Source organism: Salvelinus alpinus, chromosome 29 (genome assembly GCF_045679555.1).
Source record: "Salvelinus alpinus chromosome 29, SLU_Salpinus.1, whole genome shotgun sequence".
In the NCBI taxonomy this organism is placed as follows: domain Eukaryota; kingdom Metazoa; phylum Chordata; class Actinopteri; order Salmoniformes; family Salmonidae; genus Salvelinus; species Salvelinus alpinus.
In genome coordinates, this window is record NC_092114.1 from 44553693 (window position 1) to 44571754 (window position 18062).

The 18062-nt window shown below is 47.4% G+C and overlaps 1 long non-coding RNA gene across 1 annotated transcript in view; it reads right to left on the bottom strand.

The window, feature by feature from the left end:
• Nucleotides 1-3683: 3683 nt before the first annotated feature.
• The window catches only part of LOC139559065 (uncharacterized), a 39166-nt gene continuing 24787 nt past the window's right edge, over nucleotides 3684-18062 (bottom strand). Inside the window, exon 3 of the long non-coding RNA XR_011671682.1 lies at nucleotides 3684-3966. This is a non-coding gene — a long non-coding RNA (uncharacterized lncRNA). The remainder of the gene's footprint in view (nucleotides 3967-18062) is intronic.

An 18062-nucleotide genomic window follows, 5' to 3' on the forward strand; every position in this document is an offset into this window, starting at 1 on the left:
GACCATGGAAATACATTAGCAGTAGATATGATGCCAGACAGACAGTCACTGCTGACCTAATCGAGTGGAGCAGAGTGAGAGGCAGAGGAGAAAATGGACATTTAGCCCTATAAGTCAGAGCAGAGTTTAAATTCAGCTCCGCCACAAGCTTTTCCTGGAAAATTATGTTTAGTTGGGGAGGAAAAACACATTGTCCAGTCTTGAAAGTTTGAAATGTAGTTTTAACGGTTGACATCCAATTGTCTTCTTCTTGGAACACGCTATAAACACAATCTCGCCATAGAATCTCATTCTCTCCCCTTTTATAGTTATATTATTTTCCTTCTAGTGTTGCTGCTTGCATTGTGTGTGTGTTTGCCTCTTGAAAGAACAGTGCATTATGTTGGAGAGAGTTGACTCAAATGCCTCTGATGTGACTCATGGGATCCTCATCCTACATCATGACTAACACGAGTGAAAAGTCTGGTTGGGAGGAAGAGATTTCTAAATGCATGCCTCTCCTCCTCCGGCTTGACCGGGATAACGACCACGATGGCCAATTCTAATGCCATGTCTTATTTGCCAAATGAGCAGTGTTCTTTCCCTATTGTCAGCCTGTGACAAGACAACCTCCGGTGTCTGATCGTTATATGGCGTTCTATTCAACTGTAGACTGTGGAGTGATTACTTGCTCATGTCAGTGTAAATTATTGCAAATTACATCTATGATTATTGAGGTTTTGTCTCATCAAACCTCTTTTCTAATCGACCTATCCTGAGCAAACCATACGTCATACACCACACAGATTGTCCATACCTTCTCAATCTGTTAAGGTAAAAGAAAAGCGCATGTAACATGGCTCCCAAGAATGTCTCCGAGCAATCAACATAAAGGCCTGCAATCACCACAACCACATTATGTTGATTCGCCTGCATAAGAATCAGAATCTAATGGGGTTGAAGCTTTTTTTCCCAAATGGGGTTTTCTGATCAGTAAATGCTGCCAGGAGATGGCGATGTTTTAAATAGGTCTAGCTTGTGCATCACTAGCACTAGCTATCACTGGCTAACATGGAAGAAATCTGCTACTTTCTGTTGCTAACACTAAAATCTCAAACTAATATAAAGACATAATAGAACTGTTTCATAAAACTCCAGCTAAATAAACACAAGGCAACAGTAAACGTCCCCCACCATTGATGCAGCGACCCCCTTCAGTAATTTGTAAATGATGGATCTCTATGGCAAGACGCACCATTCACCCAAGTTTTGTCAGAATCGGGCCAGTGGTTTCTGAGATATCGTGTGGGTTAGCTAGACTAATATCCCTGAGCATGTGTGCCAAATTGAATCACTCCGAGTCAAACAGATCAAGAGATATAAACATTTGCCTGAATAGCACCATCGTGTGGTCAATATGAATGTTTTTCCATTGGTTGAGTCTTGACAGTTTGCTACATGTGTACCAAATGTACAAGTATCCTTGACTGATTTGAAAGCATTTGTGTGCCAGACCACACCACGTGAATGTTTATTGGTCAATAGCGGTCATGTTGTTTTAGGTACTGGTCTGGAAAATATTGTGTTGAGAGATGCCACATCAAGTTTCGTGCAGATCGGTCATTCGGTGCCAAAGAGTAGTGAATTTTTCACAAAATTCTAAAATCCATCATTGCAGACCTTATGGGTCCCATGTTGCAAATTTGTTCCTTGTGAGGAGAGGGGCCTATGTAGTGAATTTCAAGACAAACGGGGTGAGGGGCGTGACCTTTTTTAAGTTTGCATTTTCTATCTCTTGTTATAGTGCCTCCATCTGGCCAATCAGTGTAATTTTGTAAATGTACCTGTAACCCCTGTATATAGCTTCGCTATTGTTATTTTACTGCTGCTGTTTAATTATTTGTTACTTGTATTTTACTTTTTTTTTAACGTCAGAGTCCATGTTATCGCTGAAACGGACTCAACTGCACGTCCCGTCTTCAGTCAGCTGTTCATCTAACTTAAATTCAACTGAATTTGAAATAAACATTTAACAACTAATATAAATAAATGTATACAAAAACAAATTATAATAACCTTGGTCTTAACTCAACTCCCTGTAAGCCTGCTGTAGAATGCTCTTTTCTCAATGGAAATGAATGGGTTGGTCACAGACCGAAAGTGCCACTAGCTTACAGTGGATGGCGGTAGATATTTGTTTTTTGTAATGACATGAAAGTTGTTTAAAAAAATACTACAAGGGAACTTGGTTTTTATTTTATTTCATAAAAGCTAGTCTATTAGAGATTGTCTAAGGAGCTTTTTAGAAGTAGTCTGGAGTTTGAATAACCTCATAACATGCCCCCCTCTATACAGACTTGTGGGGGAGAGGGTTCTTTGTTATGCTGTCAAAAGTCTACCAGACTAAATGCTCTATGGAGTCAGCACTGATATGATCACTAAGCTGCAAATGAGCTCTATAGTCAATTGCTTTACTCTTGCATACCGTGTATACCTCTGAGAGTAAATCAAAAGTGGTAAAAAAGTGGCTTGAGAATTTATAGTGCTTTGCAGTTGATATGCCTCAATTCCATGCAGTGCTCTTCAATGCATCTGTTTCAACCAATCATCAAACCCTTATATACAGTGCCTTTGGAAAGTACTCAGAACCCTTTACTTTTTCCATATTTTGTTACATTACAGCCTTACTCTAAAATGGATTAAATAAATGAAGAAAAATCTACACGCAATCTACACACAATACCCCATAATGACAAAGTGAAAACAGGATTTAGAAATCTTCGCAAAAAACAACCCAACGAAAATACCATATTTACATGAGGATTCAGACCCTTTGATTTGAGACTCGTAATTGAGCTCAGGTGCATCCTGTTTCCATTGATCATCCTTGATATGTTTCTATAACTTGATTGTTGTAGAAACACTTACCTGTTCAATTGATTGGGCATGATTTGGAAAAGCACACACCTGTCTATATAAGGTCTCACAGTTGACAGTGCATGTCAGAGCAAAAACCAAGCTATGAGTTCGAAGGAATTGTCTGTAGAGCCCCGAGACATGATTGTGTCGAGGCACAGATCTGGGGAAGGGTACCAAAACATTTACACAGCATTGAAGGTCCCCGAGAGCACAGTGGCCTCCATCATTCTTAAATGGAAGAAGTTTGGAACCACCAAGACTCTTCCTAGAGCTGGTCGCCCGGCCAAACTATTTTTGCTTTGTCATTATGTGGTATTGTGTGTAGATTGATAAGGGAAAAAACCTATTTAATCAATTTTAGAATAAGGCTGTAACCTAACAGAATGTTGAAAAAGTCAAGGGGTCTGAATACTTTCCGAAGGCACTGTATAAGGTGTTTTAGTACAAGGCTGGAACAAAAGCCTGCAGACTGTGTGACCACCCCTCCCCTATGACCGCAAATTATGAGTACTGCATCTCTTCAGTTAAACATTAAGTGGGCAATTATCTGCATAATGTAAACCAGTTCTACAGGGACTTCTCAGACGCTTTACACACACACCTTTGCATCAACACAGATGACAGAGAATGCAATGTCTGGGAAATTTGATTGCATTATATTTGACATGGACAGTATAATGCAATGATCATTTGCAGGATGAATGCCAAGACAAATCATCCAAACCTAGCAATCAATCTTTATTCATCTATTTGCATGCACAAAAAGTGAGTCAATGGATGGTGAGTCCATGGATGCATATTCTTTTAATGCTGCAGGATTGGGATCAACGTGTTTGACCTACTAGGATCAACAACAACAACACAACACAATCAACAACACACAACCCTTGTTTCTTCAGAATACATCAATATAGTATGTAGAGAGAGAAGTTGCTAGTTGAGATGATGACTGGCTCTCGCTGGTCTCTTACGCACACACATTCTAGTCTCAGCCTCAGTGTGGCAGGAGCCGGCTGCAGTCCCCATGGCAACAAGTTTTCGAACTCTAAGAGCGCTCCATAACCATAACTGGATTTCGTGAGAAAACAGAGAGAGGGGGGGGGGGGCAGAGAGAATAGGTTAGAAAGTTGTCGAGAGTAGGCGAAGGTCGAGATCCATCCATCCTCCAAAACACAACCCTGCCAAGTCGCACTACTTCTTGACACACTGCTCGCTTAAAACCCGGACGCCAGCCGCACCAATGTGTCGGAGGAAACACCGTACATCTGGCGCCCGAAGTCAGTGTGCATGCCCCTTGGCCCGCCACAGGGTTCGCGAGAGCACGTTGAGACAAGGACATCCCGGCTGGCCAAACCCTCCCCTGACCCGGATGACGCTGGGCCAGTTGTGCACCACCTCATGGGTTTCCCGTTCACGGCTGGCTGTGAGACAGCCCGGGATTGAACCCGGTCTGTAGTGACGCCTCAAGTACTGCGATGCAGTGCCTTAGACCGCTGCACCACTCGGTAGGCAGTTTCTGAGGTGCCCTCTCCCCCCTCTGTTGGAGGAAAAAGTTAAAGCCACAATAGTTTTTTGCTACTTTTTCTGGTGTAAGGTATGACAAAAGCACTTTCAGTGAACTTTCAGTGAACCTTACCCAGCTTCCAATCACTGCATAAGTTAGTTCTAAGTGGATAGTGGCAACAACAATTGGAAGGCTCAGTGCAATGCTAGATGATTTCTAAAAAAAAAAAGAAGCAAATTGTTGCTTGATGTCCTCAATCTGCATTACATTCATTAACGGATGGGCTTAACAATATAATTGCTCACATTGTTGAGGTTACCCTGCACTGGTTAGCACATCGTCAATTGATGAATCATATTTCCGGAATGTAAGCAATGCTCTGTAATTTCCCTTTTCCATTCACCACCGAGCCTCAAGACTTCCATGTGTACTTGACTGAATAATGGGGATCAGGGGATGAATGAGAGCGGCCTTCAGACTTGGTCTGACTCAGCCTGCCCACTATGTACTGTAATAGCACTCAGTCTTGAGATGGAAAAGGTAGACCAATTAATTAACGCTGAGGTCATTTGCTCACTCATTGGCCCACCGGTTTCTACCGGTTGATCCGGGGCGCAATTTTTACCATTGAGGCGCAGCGTCATTTAGAGTAGAGCTATATCCGGCCCTGTTAGTTATTGTGTGCTAGCCTGGGACATAACAGTTCGGGCAAAATGCCCTAGTCCTTGTGTAATGACTACACTATGTTTCCATCATTGAGATATATTGCCATCTGTGTGTATATGTAACAGTTGGTTTCCTATGGGTTATTTTTGGCACCCACACCAATCAGTAGGACCGAGAACCATGAATAGGTCGCACACCCCCCGTTGGGCGGATCCCATTCAGACACAAACAACTTGGTAGGGGAGTGAATGAAACAATTCCACCCATTTAGCTAAATTAACACAGCTACACAGACCAAAAATAGATTTCTTGCTTGTTAAGAAGTCTACAATCACCAGTGTCTTTTTTAAAGGTCCTGAACAGTCATTCTGAAAAGTACTGTTTCTGTCATGGCTAACTACCAGGATGTTTGAAAAGACAGGCTGAGTGGGCGGGGAGCTTATATTCATGAGCTCGCTTTGACTGACAGGTCTTTGAAACGCCTATGTCAAGTAACTTGGATGCATGCGGTGCCGCAGTAAAATGATCAAGTGAATTTGGTGATATACAAACCAACATTGAAATTGCATCAATGTTATCTTTTTTCTTTCTTATCTCCCATTTGGCATGTTTCTTGTGATGCGGTTCACAGCAGTACTAGCGGATGTGTTGATTTGACAACTCTTCCCCCCTCCCCTTTTTGTTCCATGCTGGATGAAGATCTAGCTAGCTAACACCAGACACAGATGAAAGGAGAAACATAAGTATCATTGCCACAGATGAATAGGGTCAACTTTTAATTATATTTGCTGACACACAGTCAAGTTTTAGCACCAGCAAAGTAGTCATCTAGCTATATAAACCACGCCCCTCTGCAATCACACCTTCTCTGATGTTGGTTGCAAGGCGGTACTTATTTAAATTAGTTAAGAGAATATCATGTTACCATTGATGTAATAAAACGAGACGTAAATTAATAATGACTCCAAGCATTTGCCATGGGGGAGGGGACCAGTAACTTTGTCAATGTAGAGGCCAAAGTCATTTTCATACTTTGATCTGGTTTCCTAAAAATATCATTAAATTGCGTGAAAAACATGATTGACTGTTCATTACCTTTTTAGAGGTGTCACCCAAATGGAATCTGCACCGAACACGGCAAAAAGCACCTGTCCCGAAATCAATACATTTTCAGATTGGGTAAACCAAGAATGGTAGTAATGATACAAAAATACACTTGTTAAAACCTGTTTGGGCTCTAGGGGGCGAATTGGAAAAACTGGAAAATATGCGCAAATTTTCAAACGGCCTTTTAATCAATTTCTGCTCTTACAATATGCATATTGTTAATAGTATTGGATAGAAAAGAGTCTCAAGTTTCTAAAACCGTTTTAATTTTTTCTCTGAGTGGAACACAAGTCCTTTGGCAGCACTTTCCCCGACCAGGAAGTAAAATGCAAGATGTTTATGCTCGCTTCAACGCTCTGCCTATACATGGTCATGCCACTTATGACCCGAAACACACCTCGTACGCCTTCCTCTGGGTGTCAAGAGTACGTCAGAGGAGAAATCATGCGTTTATCTTGTTCTGACGTGAAATAAGACCTATTTCTTTGACGTGACCGTCAATTTCAGGAAGTCAGAAGCGTGCGACTTGGGAGAGATATCATGTTTTGTTTTGCTGCCGTTTCGGATGTGAACTATCTCCAGCTCGGATTTGATTTGATAAATGAGACCATGTCATCGTAATGTATGTTTTTTCAATATAGTTTAATCAGATTATTTGAATTTTTTCGGGAGTTTTGCCGTGTTCCGTAATGTTTATTTTGTTTACGTTAGAGAGTTCCGTGCCACTCGACGAGTACCCCTGCTAAATGAAGATGGAAAGTTGCCATTCTGAAGGGATTGAACGACTCTTCTGGACTAAGGACAACTTGATCAACATTCTGATGAAAGATCAGCCAAAGTAAGACCAAATTTATAATGTTATTTCATATATCTGTCGTGCATGTCAACTGGTCGCGCGCGCCCAAGTGTGTCTGTCTGGCGTGGCTATGCTAATTTAGCGCTACATTTAGTTTTCGATGTAAAACATTTAATAAATCGGAAATATTGTCTGGAATCACAAGAATCCTGTTTTTCAATTGCTGCACAGTATGTATTTCTCAGAAATGTTTTATGAGGAGTAATTAGGTATTTGATGTTGGTGTCTGTAAATGTTATGGCTGCTTTCTGATTGTAGCTGAAATGTAATTTATGATTTATACCATAAATATACAAATTTTTCAAAAAAAAAAAATGCTATACAATAAATATGTTATCAGACTGTGATCTTATGAAGTTGTTTCTTGGTTAGTGGCTATATATATCTTCATTTGGTCGAATTAGTGATAGCTAGTGACGGAGTAAAAAACTGATGCAGTTAGAAAAGTGCTCTCTTTTGCTGACGTGGTTAGCTAATAGATTTACATATTTTGTCTTCCCTGTAAAACATTTTAAAAATCGAACATGGTGGTTAGATTCACAAGATGTCTGCCTTTCATATGCTGTATTGGACTTGTTAATGTGTAAAAGTTAAATATTTAAAAAAAATGTTTTTTTGAATTTGCCGCTCTGCCTTTTCAGTGGAATGTGGGAGGTGTGGCGCTAGCGGCACCCCAAGCCCAAACAGGTTTAACTTGTAATACACAAAAATGGGTTTCTTTGTAGGGGTATAATGGGTTTTGTAAGGCCTAAAGCAATTTCATTGGTCTTAAGGCAATATTCCAGTAGTCTGGCTAACATCTTACTCTCGAAGTCCTGACTTCTGGAATGGCTCTTTGATGTTGTCGGCACAATGTGCCAATAATGAAAGGGGCTCTGCTTTTACTGTGTCTGTGTCTGTGTCTGTGTCTGTCTCTGTAACGGCTGTCGCTCTCCTCATCCTCGGACGAGGAGAGGAGAGAAGGATCATCAGACCAAAATGCAGCAGTAGGGAAATAGGCCATATCTTTATTTGAAACGATGATGATGGCAACACGGAAAAAACAAAACACTTTCAAAAATACAAAACAAGAAAACGAAGTAGACGAAACCTGAACATAAACTTACATAATTAAACGTAACACTTACGGACAGGAACAGACTACATCGAAACGACACGAACAACCGAACAGTCCCGTATGGTGCAAGACATAACACAGATACGGAAGACAATCACCCACAAACAAACAGTGAGAACACCCTACCTAAATATGACTCTTAATTAGAGGAGAACGCAAAACACCTGCCTCTAATTAAGAGCCATACCAGGCAACCACAACCAACATAGAAACAGATAACATAGACTGCCCACCCAAAACACATGCCCTGACCTAAACACATACAAAAACAACTTAAAACAGGTCAGGACCGTTACAGAACCCCCCCCTCAAGGTGCGAACGCCGGGCGCACCAGCACAAAGTCCAGGGGAGGGTCTGGGTGGGCAGTTGACCACGGTGGTGGCTCCGGCTCTGGACGCTGTCCCCACACCACCATAGTCACTCCCCGCTTCTGTCTTCCCCTCCCAATGACCACCCTAAAACTAACATCCCCTAAATGAACGGCCAGCACCGGGAGAAGGGGCAGCACCGGGACAAGGGGCAGCACCGGGACAAGGGGCAGCACCGGGACAAGGGGCAGCACCGGGACAAGGGGCAGCACCGGGACAAGGGGCAGCACCGGGACAAGGGGCAGCACCGGGACAAGGGGCAGCACCGGGACAAGGGGCAGCACCGGGACAAGGGGCAGCACCGGGACAAGGGGCAGCACCGGGACAAGGGGCAGGTCCCGGCTGAGGGACTCTGGCAGATCCCGGCTGAGGGACTCTGGCAGATCCCGGCTGAGGGACTCTGGCAGATCCCGGCTGAGGGACTCTGGCAGATCCCGGCTGAGGGACTCTGGCAGATCCCGGCTGAGGGACTCTGGCAGATCCCGGCTGAGGGACTCTGGCAGATCCCGGCTGAGGGACTCTGGCAGATCCCGGCTGAGGGACTCTGGCAGGTCCCGGCTGAGGGACTCTGGCAGGTCCCGGCTGAGGGACTCTGGCAGGTCCCGGCTGAGGGACTCTGGCAGGTCCCGGCTGAGGGACTCTGGCAGGTCCCGGCTGGACGGCTCTGGCAGGTCCCGGCTGGACGGCTCTGGCAGGTCCCGGCTGGACGGCTCTGGCAGGTCCCGGCTGGACGGCTCTGGCAGGTCCCGGCTGGACGGCTCTGGCAGGTCCCGGCTGGACGGCTCTGGCAGGTCCCGGCTGGACGGCTCTGGCAGGTCCCGGCTGGACGGCTCTGGCAGGTCCCGGCTGGACGGCTCTGGCAGGTCCCGGCAGGACGGCTCTGGCAGGACGGCTCTGGCAGGTCATGGCAGGACGGCTCTGGCAGGTCATGGCAGGACGGCTCTGGCTGGTCATGGCAGGACGGCTCTGGCTGGTCATGGCAGGACGGCTCTGGCTGGTCATGGCAGGACGGCTCTGGCTGATCATGGCAGGACGGCTCTGGCTGATCATGGCAGGACGGCTCTGGCTGATCATGGCAGGACGGCTCTGGCTGGTCATGGCAGGACGGCTCTGTAGGGAGGAGAAGGAGAGACAGCCTGGTGCGTGGTCTAGGCACTGGCTGCGCTGGAGAGGAGGAAACAGCAGGAGAGAGAACCCGGAGAGACAGCCTGGTACGGGGGGCTGCCACCGGAGGACTGGTACATGGAGGTGGCACCGGGTCTACCGGACCGTGAAGGAGGACACGTGCTCTTGAGCACCGAGCCTCCCCAACCCTACCAGGTTGAATGATCCCCGTAGCCCTGCCAGTGCGGCGAGGTGGAATAGCCCGCACTGGGCTATGCAGGCGAACCGGGGACACCACCTGTAAGGCTGGTGCCATGTACGCCGGCCCGAGGAGACGTACTGGAGACCAGATACGTTGGGCCGGCTTCATGGCACTCGGCTCGATGCCCAACCTAGCCCTCCCAGTGCGGCAAGGTGGAATAGCCCGCACTGGGCTATGCAGGCGAACCGGGGACACCACCTGTAAGGCTGGTGCCATGTACGCCGGCCCGAGGAGACGTACTGGAGACCAGATACGTTGGGCCGGCTTCATGGCACTCGGCTCGATGCCCAACCTAGCCCTCCCAGTGCGGCAAGGTGGAATAGCCCGCACTGGGCTAAGCACGCGTACTGGGGACACCGTGCGCTTTACCGCATAACACGGTGTCTTACCAGTACGACGCCTTCTACCTCCACGGTAAGCACGGGGAGTTGGCTCGGGTATCCTACCCGGCTTTGCCACACTCCTCGTGTGCCCCCCCCCAAGAAATTTTTGGGTCTGACTCACGGGCTCCCAACCGCGTCGACGCGCTGCCTCCTCATACCAGCGCCTCTCAGCCTTCGCTGCTTCCAACTCCTCCTTGGGACGGCGATATTCCCCTGGCTGAGCCCAAGGTCCTCTACCATCCAGGATCTCCTCCCAAGTCCAGGAGTCCTTGTTGCTCTGTTGAGCATTCCCTTGCCGCTTGGTCTTAGCGTGGTGGGTGATTCTGTAACGGCTGTCGCTCTCCTCATCCTCGGACGAGGAGAGGAGAGAAGGATCATCAGACCAAAATGCAGCAGTAGGGAAATAGGCCATATCTTTATTTGAAACGATGATGATGGCAACACGGAAAAAACAAAACACTTTCAAAAATACAAAACAAGAAAACGAAGTAGACGAAACCTGAACATAAACTTACATAATTAAACGTAACACTTACGGACAGGAACAGACTACATCGAAACGACACGAACAACCGAACAGTCCCGTATGGTGCAAGACATAACACAGATACGGAAGACAATCACCCACAAACAAACAGTGAGAACACCCTACCTAAATATGACTCTTAATTAGAGGAGAACGCAAAACACCTGCCTCTAATTAAGAGCCATACCAGGCAACCACAACCAACATAGAAACAGATAACATAGACTGCCCACCCAAAACACATGCCCTGACCTAAACACATACAAAAACAACTTAAAACAGGTCAGGACCGTTACAGTCTCACTCAAACACCCACAGCCAAACAGCACCTGAGCGCCGCCCCCTTCCATTACAACAGGTTGGATTTTCCAAACAATGACAGGTCTCAACCCCTAAGGAAACAAATACATTTGAGATAACCAATCAAACCTGTTGCTCAATTCCTGAGCGACTAATGCATTAACAAATGGCCTCCTTTCCAGACTATTGTGTGTCACAGCTCTCCCTGCACTGTGAGTCACGTGGGTCTCATCAGCCACCAGCAGCCCACGTAAAATGTCCATGGACTTGGTATTTATCAAAGCACAAGGCGAGACCCAGATGCAGACACAGGAGGCAGATGGTTGGAGTCTTACAATGTTTAATAATCCAAAGGGGTAGGCAAGAGAATGGTCGTGGACATCCAAAAAGTCAAAACCAGATCAGAGAAAATTAGCGACACCTAGAGGGGGTGGAGGCAATCACAGGAACGGGTGAAACAGATCAGGGCATGACAGTAACCCCCCCCCCCCCCCCTCCAGGGACGCCACCTGGCGTCTTACCTGGGCGCATACCTGGCTGACCGGGGTGTCGGCGGTGGAAAATCAGCGATGAGGGCCTGGTCCAAGATGTCTTTAGCAGGGACCCAACACCTCTCCTCCAGGCCATAACCCTCCCAGTCAACCAGGTACTGGAAACCCCTGCCCCGTTGTCGAACTTTCTAGAGGCGCCTCACCATTTACGCTGGCTGGCCACCAATACCCTGTGGGGAAAGATGGGCCTGGAGCAGAAGACAAAGGACAGTGAGACACAGGCTTAATCCTAGACACATGAAAGGTAGGGTGAATACGGAGGGTACGGGGTAACACAAGACAGACAGCAGTGGAACTCAGGACTCTGGAGATGGGACAAGGACCAATGAACCGGGGAGACAGCTTGCGGGACTCTACCTGAAGGGGCAGATCCCGAGTGGAAAACCATACCCTCTGCCCAATGTGGTAGCGGGGACCTGGGGTCCGGCGTCCGTCAGCGATACCTGGAGTTGATCTTGAGTATAGCCGCCCTGGCTCTTCTCCAGGTACGTCGACAGCGACGGACAAACATCTGGGCCGAGGGTACGCTGACCTCCTGCTCAGGGAAGAGTGGAGGCTGATTCCCCATGGAGCGCTCGAAAGGGGAGAGTCCCGTGGCAGAACTGGGAAGAGTGTTCCGGGCATACTCAACCCAGGCCGGCCAGTTGACGGCTCCAGGTAGTGGGGTTGGTTGAGACTAGGCATCTCAAGGTGGTTTCCAGGTCTTGATTGGCTCGCTCAGACTGACCGTTAGTTTGGGGATGGAATCCGGATGACAGGCTGGCCGACAAACCAATAAGGGTGCAGAATAGAATGCCTTCCAAAACTGAGACGAGAACCCCAATCGGAGACCATGTCTACCGTGAGTCCATGGATCCGGAAGACATGCCGCACCATAAGCGGAGCCTACTCCTTGGCAGAAGGTAGTTTAGGGAGAGGGATGAAATGGGCGGCCTTGGAGAACCGATCGACTACCGTCAGAATTACATTGTTGCCATCAGACGGAGGGAGCCCAGTGACAAAGTTCAGAGATATATGACACCAGGGACAATGAGGGACCGGTAGTGACTGGAGGCCAGAAGGAGCTTGCCGTGGAGTCTTGTTCTGAGCACACACTGTGCATGTGGTGACAAAGGCAGAGAAGTCAGGAACCATTGTGGGCCACCAGAAACGTTGTCGGAGGAAGGCTAGTGTATGACGGGACCCTGGATGACAGGTCAGCCTGGAGGAATGAGCCCATTCCAGGACCGGACTAGGGACAAACAGCCGGTTAGCCGGGCCCCCCTTCAGGTCCAGGCTGGGAGCGTTGTGCTTCGCGGACCAGGTTCTCAATACCCCAATCCACAGTGGCAGCAAGGCATGAGGTAGGGAGAATGGTTTGAGAGGTCGAGGATGTGGCAGAGGAACTGTATAGGCGAGAGAGGGTGTCAGGCTTCACATTCTTTGACCCTGGGCGGTAGGAGATTGTGAAGTTAAATCTGGTGAACAGGAGGGTCCACCGGGCCTGCCTGGAGTTGAGGCGCTTGGCTGTACGGAGATATTCCAGGTATTTATGGTTGATCCAGACCAGAAATGGCTGTTCTGCTCCTTCCAGCAAGTGCCTCCAGTCTTCCAATACCATCTTCACCTCCAGGAGTTCTCAGTTGCCAACATTGTAGTTCCTTTCAGCAGGATTGAGACGATGGGACAGGAAGGCACAGGGATGAAGCTTCTGGTCCTGAGCAGATTGCTGGGACAAGATGGCCTCCACCTCAACATCCAAAGCATCCACTTCCACCACAAATTGACGCGAGGGGTCCGGATGGATGAGGATGGGTGCTGTTGTGAACCGATGCTTCAGGTCCACAAAGGCTTTGTCGACAGCTGGAGACCATTTGAACGGTACCTTGGGAGAGGTGAGTGCCGAGAGGGGGGCCGCCAAGGTGCTGTAGTCCCGAATGAAACAGCGGTAGAAGTTTGCAAACCCGAGGAACCGTTGCAACTGCACCTTGGACATTGGTTGAGGCCAATCCACCACTGCTTTCACCTTTCCAGGATCCATCTGAACATTTCCCTCAGCAATGACATATCCCAGAAAGGTGATTGTAGAGTGGTGGAACTCACTTCTCGGCTTACACGAACAGTTGGTTCTCCAGGAGGCGCTGGAGGACCTGTCTGACATGAAGAACATGTTCTTGTGCAGATCAGGAAAAAAAACAGGATGTCATCAAGGTACACGAACGCAAACCGGTTTAGCATGTGCCGAAGCACATCATTGACCAAAGCCTTAAACAGCGTTGGTGAGTCCAAATTGCATGACCTGGTACTCATAATGTCCACTGCCTGTGTTGAAGGCTATCTTCCACACTCCCCCTCGCGTATCCGAACCAGGTGGTAGGCATTTCGAAGGTCCAACTTGGAAAATATGGTGGCCCCTGGAGAGGTTCAAATGTCGAGGAGAGGTGGGGGGGGGGGGGGGTAACGATTCTTGACAGTAACGTCATTAAGTCCCCGGTAGTCAATGCACGGACGCAGGGTCTTGTCCTTCTTCTCCACAAAGAAAAACCGGCAGGAGATGCAGACGGACGGACTCCTCTATGTACTCCTCCATAGCTTTGGTCTCTGGTCCAGACAGAGAATACAATTGACCCTGAGGTGGTGTAGTGCCTGGGAGAAGATCAATGGCACAATCATAAGGACGGTGCAGGGGAAGGGAAGTAGCACGTGCCTTACTGAACACTTCCAGGAGGTCATGGTATTCTGTTGGGATAGCAGAGACATACACAGTCTTGCTAACATCCTGAGGAGACGACTTGAGGGAGGCTGTGCTGCTTGAAGGCAGTGGGAATGGCAAAATGGGCTCCAACCCAGGATGGAGCTTGTGGTCCAATCAATCATCGGGTGGGTATACCATGCTCCGAAGCTATCGTGGCCTAAAACTCTCATCAGCCCCAGAGTCAATGAGCACTCGGAGAGACTTAGATTGGTCTCCCCACATCACAAGAGCAAAAAGGGGTGTGCGGGTGATGGGAATTAGGGAATTCCCAGTCTGACTCCATAGTCGTACCATAGTACTGGTACCCACTAGAGACAAGGGTTTCCTAATAGGGCAGGTAGCTATAAAATGTCCTGCCCCTCCACAGTACAGACAACAGTTATTATTCATCCTTCGTGAGCGTTCCCCAACTGATAACCTAGCTCTTCCCAATTGCATAGGCTCAGGAGTATCCAACTCACCTGTCGTAGATTCCCGAGAGTGCTCGGGTGGCTTCGAATCCTCTCGGAAGAGCTGCCTTCGGAAACTTCCGGATTCCCTTGGAGGTGAACACGCCATAGCGGGTGCACGAGTGTGCCCGAGACCAGACCTTCTCTCACTCTTGCGTTCCCTTAGGCGTCCATCAATTTTAATGGTAAGGGTGATAAGGGAGTCGAGATCCATCGGCAATTCCCAAGCAGCTAGCTCATCCTTTACCTCCTCAGATACTCCGTGCAAAAAAGTTTCGAAAAGAGACTCCGGATTCCAGGCACTCTCGGCGGCCAACGTGCAAAAATCAACCGCGTAGTCTGCCACACTACGGGAGTTTTGAAGTCAAGCAGTTTACTGGCCGCCTTTCTCCTGGAAACCGGAGACTCAAATACCTTTCTCACTTCTGCCATGAATCCATCCAGATGACCACAAATGGCAGATTGTTGCTCACAAACTGCCATAGCCCAGGAGAGCCCCCTTCCCGACATTAGCGTAATAATATACGCTATCTTCAATCTGTCTGAAGAAAACAAAGATGGCTGTAGCTCAAAAATAAGCAAGCACTGAGAAAGAAAACCCCGGCAGGTACCAGGATTCCCCGAATATCGCTCCGGAGGCGGCGAGCGGGGTTTTCGGGGAGCGGGATAGGCAGTACAAATTCACCACAGATAGGGGGGGAAAAATTACTGGGTGATTGTTTTTTTTCCAGAGGTGGCAGGCAGCCTCTGAGCCAACTCCCCCTCCCAACTCCATAATAGCCTTTAACCCATGGTCGTGGTGTTCTATCAAGGACGTGAGCCCTTCCAAAAGGCTCTGTACCAACTCCTCCTCATGAGACAGCGTGGTGGAGCTGGTCCAAGTCTGCTGGGTCTGTCATGGCCAGTTCGTACTATCAAGGTACAAGGCGAGACCCAGATGCAGAGACAGGAGGCAGATGGTTGGAGTCTTACAATGTTTATTAATCCAAAGGGGTAGGCAAGAGAATGATCGTGCATAGGCAAAAGGTCAAAACCAGATCAGAGTCTAGGAGGTACAGAGTGGCAGACAGGCTCGTGGTCAAGGCAGGCAGAATGGACAGGCAGGCGGGTACAGAGCCCAGAAACGGGCAAGGGTCAAAACCGGGAGGACTAGAAAAAGGAGAATAGCAAAAGGAGTACGGGAAAAACACACTGGTTGACTTGACTAAACATACAAGACGAACTGGCACAGAGAGACAGGAAACACAGGGATAAATACACTGGGGAAAGTAAGCGACACCTGGAGGGGGTGGAGACAATCACAGGGACAGGTGAAACAGATCAGGGTGTGACAGTATTACATAATTGTACTCCTAAAGTAACCTGGCACCAGTTTTACCTCTTGTTTTGTTTACCATTCACACAATGTTCGGTTCTCTGACAGACAATGCTGATATCCAGACACTGCTTCATTCCGCTGCTCAAAACTATTTCCCCTCTGCTGTCATACACACATCAACCCACTCGAAGACAAAAATGTCAGACACATCAACCCACCAAAAGATGAAAATACCACTACTGTAAACACAAAGACGTTTTGTTGTGTGGGAGGTTTGCAGCCAGAACAACCCACCGGTAGTGAAACCTCCCCCTGTTAAGTCTGTTGTTTGGATAAGACCGAGCATGAATGGCAGGCAGAACGAGGCAGGCATGTCAGCACCATCAAAGGAGGAATGACTGTTCATTCATAAAAAACAATCACGTCAAGTGCTGAGAATGTATTTTGATGTTCCATCCATCTTTTGTCAAAACAAACCACGCTTGGATCATCCAGCAATCCAAGCATGGTTTGCCTTGACAAAGGATGAGCGATTTGAGCGATAAACGAGTGAAGTGAAAAGTGTTTTGTGTTTAGTTTAAAAGGTTTCACCACAGTGAGTGCATTAATAAGTGGAGCATTACATATGTGTTGTATTTGAACGACTTGGAGTCGGTTGCGCGTTTATGACAACGCAGGTAAAGATTCAAGTTAATCAAAATGTTGTTTGAGTACCGTACATGGGCCTACTTAGTCTTCATTCACCTGAGACATGAGAGAAGAGACAGGTTGTCTACTGTCATACTAAGCAAAGTCTGTTTAATTAACAAAAGTCTCTACTTCTCAGGTCCTCTGTGTCTACAATTAGTTTAATTGGAGATCCAGCCAGGCATAGTGTGATAAGAACAATGTAAACAGCTATGGCACTGTCTTGTCTAATTGTGTCCAGCTGCTGCACATACAGTAGGATCATTGGGCTCCCGAGTGGCACAGCGGTCTAAGTCACTGCATCTCAGTGCTAGAGGCGTGACTACAGACCCTGGTTCGATTCCAGGCTGTATCACAACCGGCCGGGATTGGGAGTCCCATAGGGCGGCACACAATTGGCCCAGCGTCGTCCGGGTTAGGTTTTGGCCGGGGTAGGCCGTCATTGTAAATAAGAATTTGTTCTTAACCGACTTGCCTAGTTAAATAAAGGTAAAATAAATTTAAAAAAACTTTAATTGACTAATTTGCACCTTGTTTTTCGACAGACTGTGGGATTTGACGGAAAATGTGGAATAATTCCAGTGCGCTGGTTTTGTGTCACATATCTGGCGAATCACGATTTTCCAGGGGGTGCACCGAGACCTGGCTGTTTGAATTTCAGAAAGTTAGAGGATAGACTTGCTTTTTAGTTATCTTATCCAGAGCGACTTACAGTTAAGTGCATTCATTTTAAGATAGCTAGGTGGGACAACCACACACCACAGGCCTAGAAAGTACAGTTTTCCTCAATAATGTAGCTGTCAGTAGAGTCAGCACTAGAAGGGAGGGGGGGGGGGGTCAAGTGCAAGTGCTGGTTAATTTTTATTTTTTTTAAAGGTTGAGGTGAAGAGGAGGACAAGTTAAGACAATGTTTGAAGAGGTCTGGTTTCAGAGAGGAAGGGTTAGAGTTAGCTACCAAAGAGGATCCGCGCTGGTTCTGCCACTCTAGTCCAACATCTCAACCTCGCCCCCCAGAACGATGCAAGATATGGTTCTGGGGAACATATCAATGACGCATTGCACCTAAAGTAAACTTGTTTGAGTAATGATTCAGACTTGTACCTCATTCATTGGAAACATTAGCATATTGCCAAGGTTCTTTCTACAAAGTAGCCGCTATCAAATAAAATTTAAATTGGCTGTAAAGTAATGAAATAGCCAAATAATGGGATACTTTTCTGTAAATGCCTCC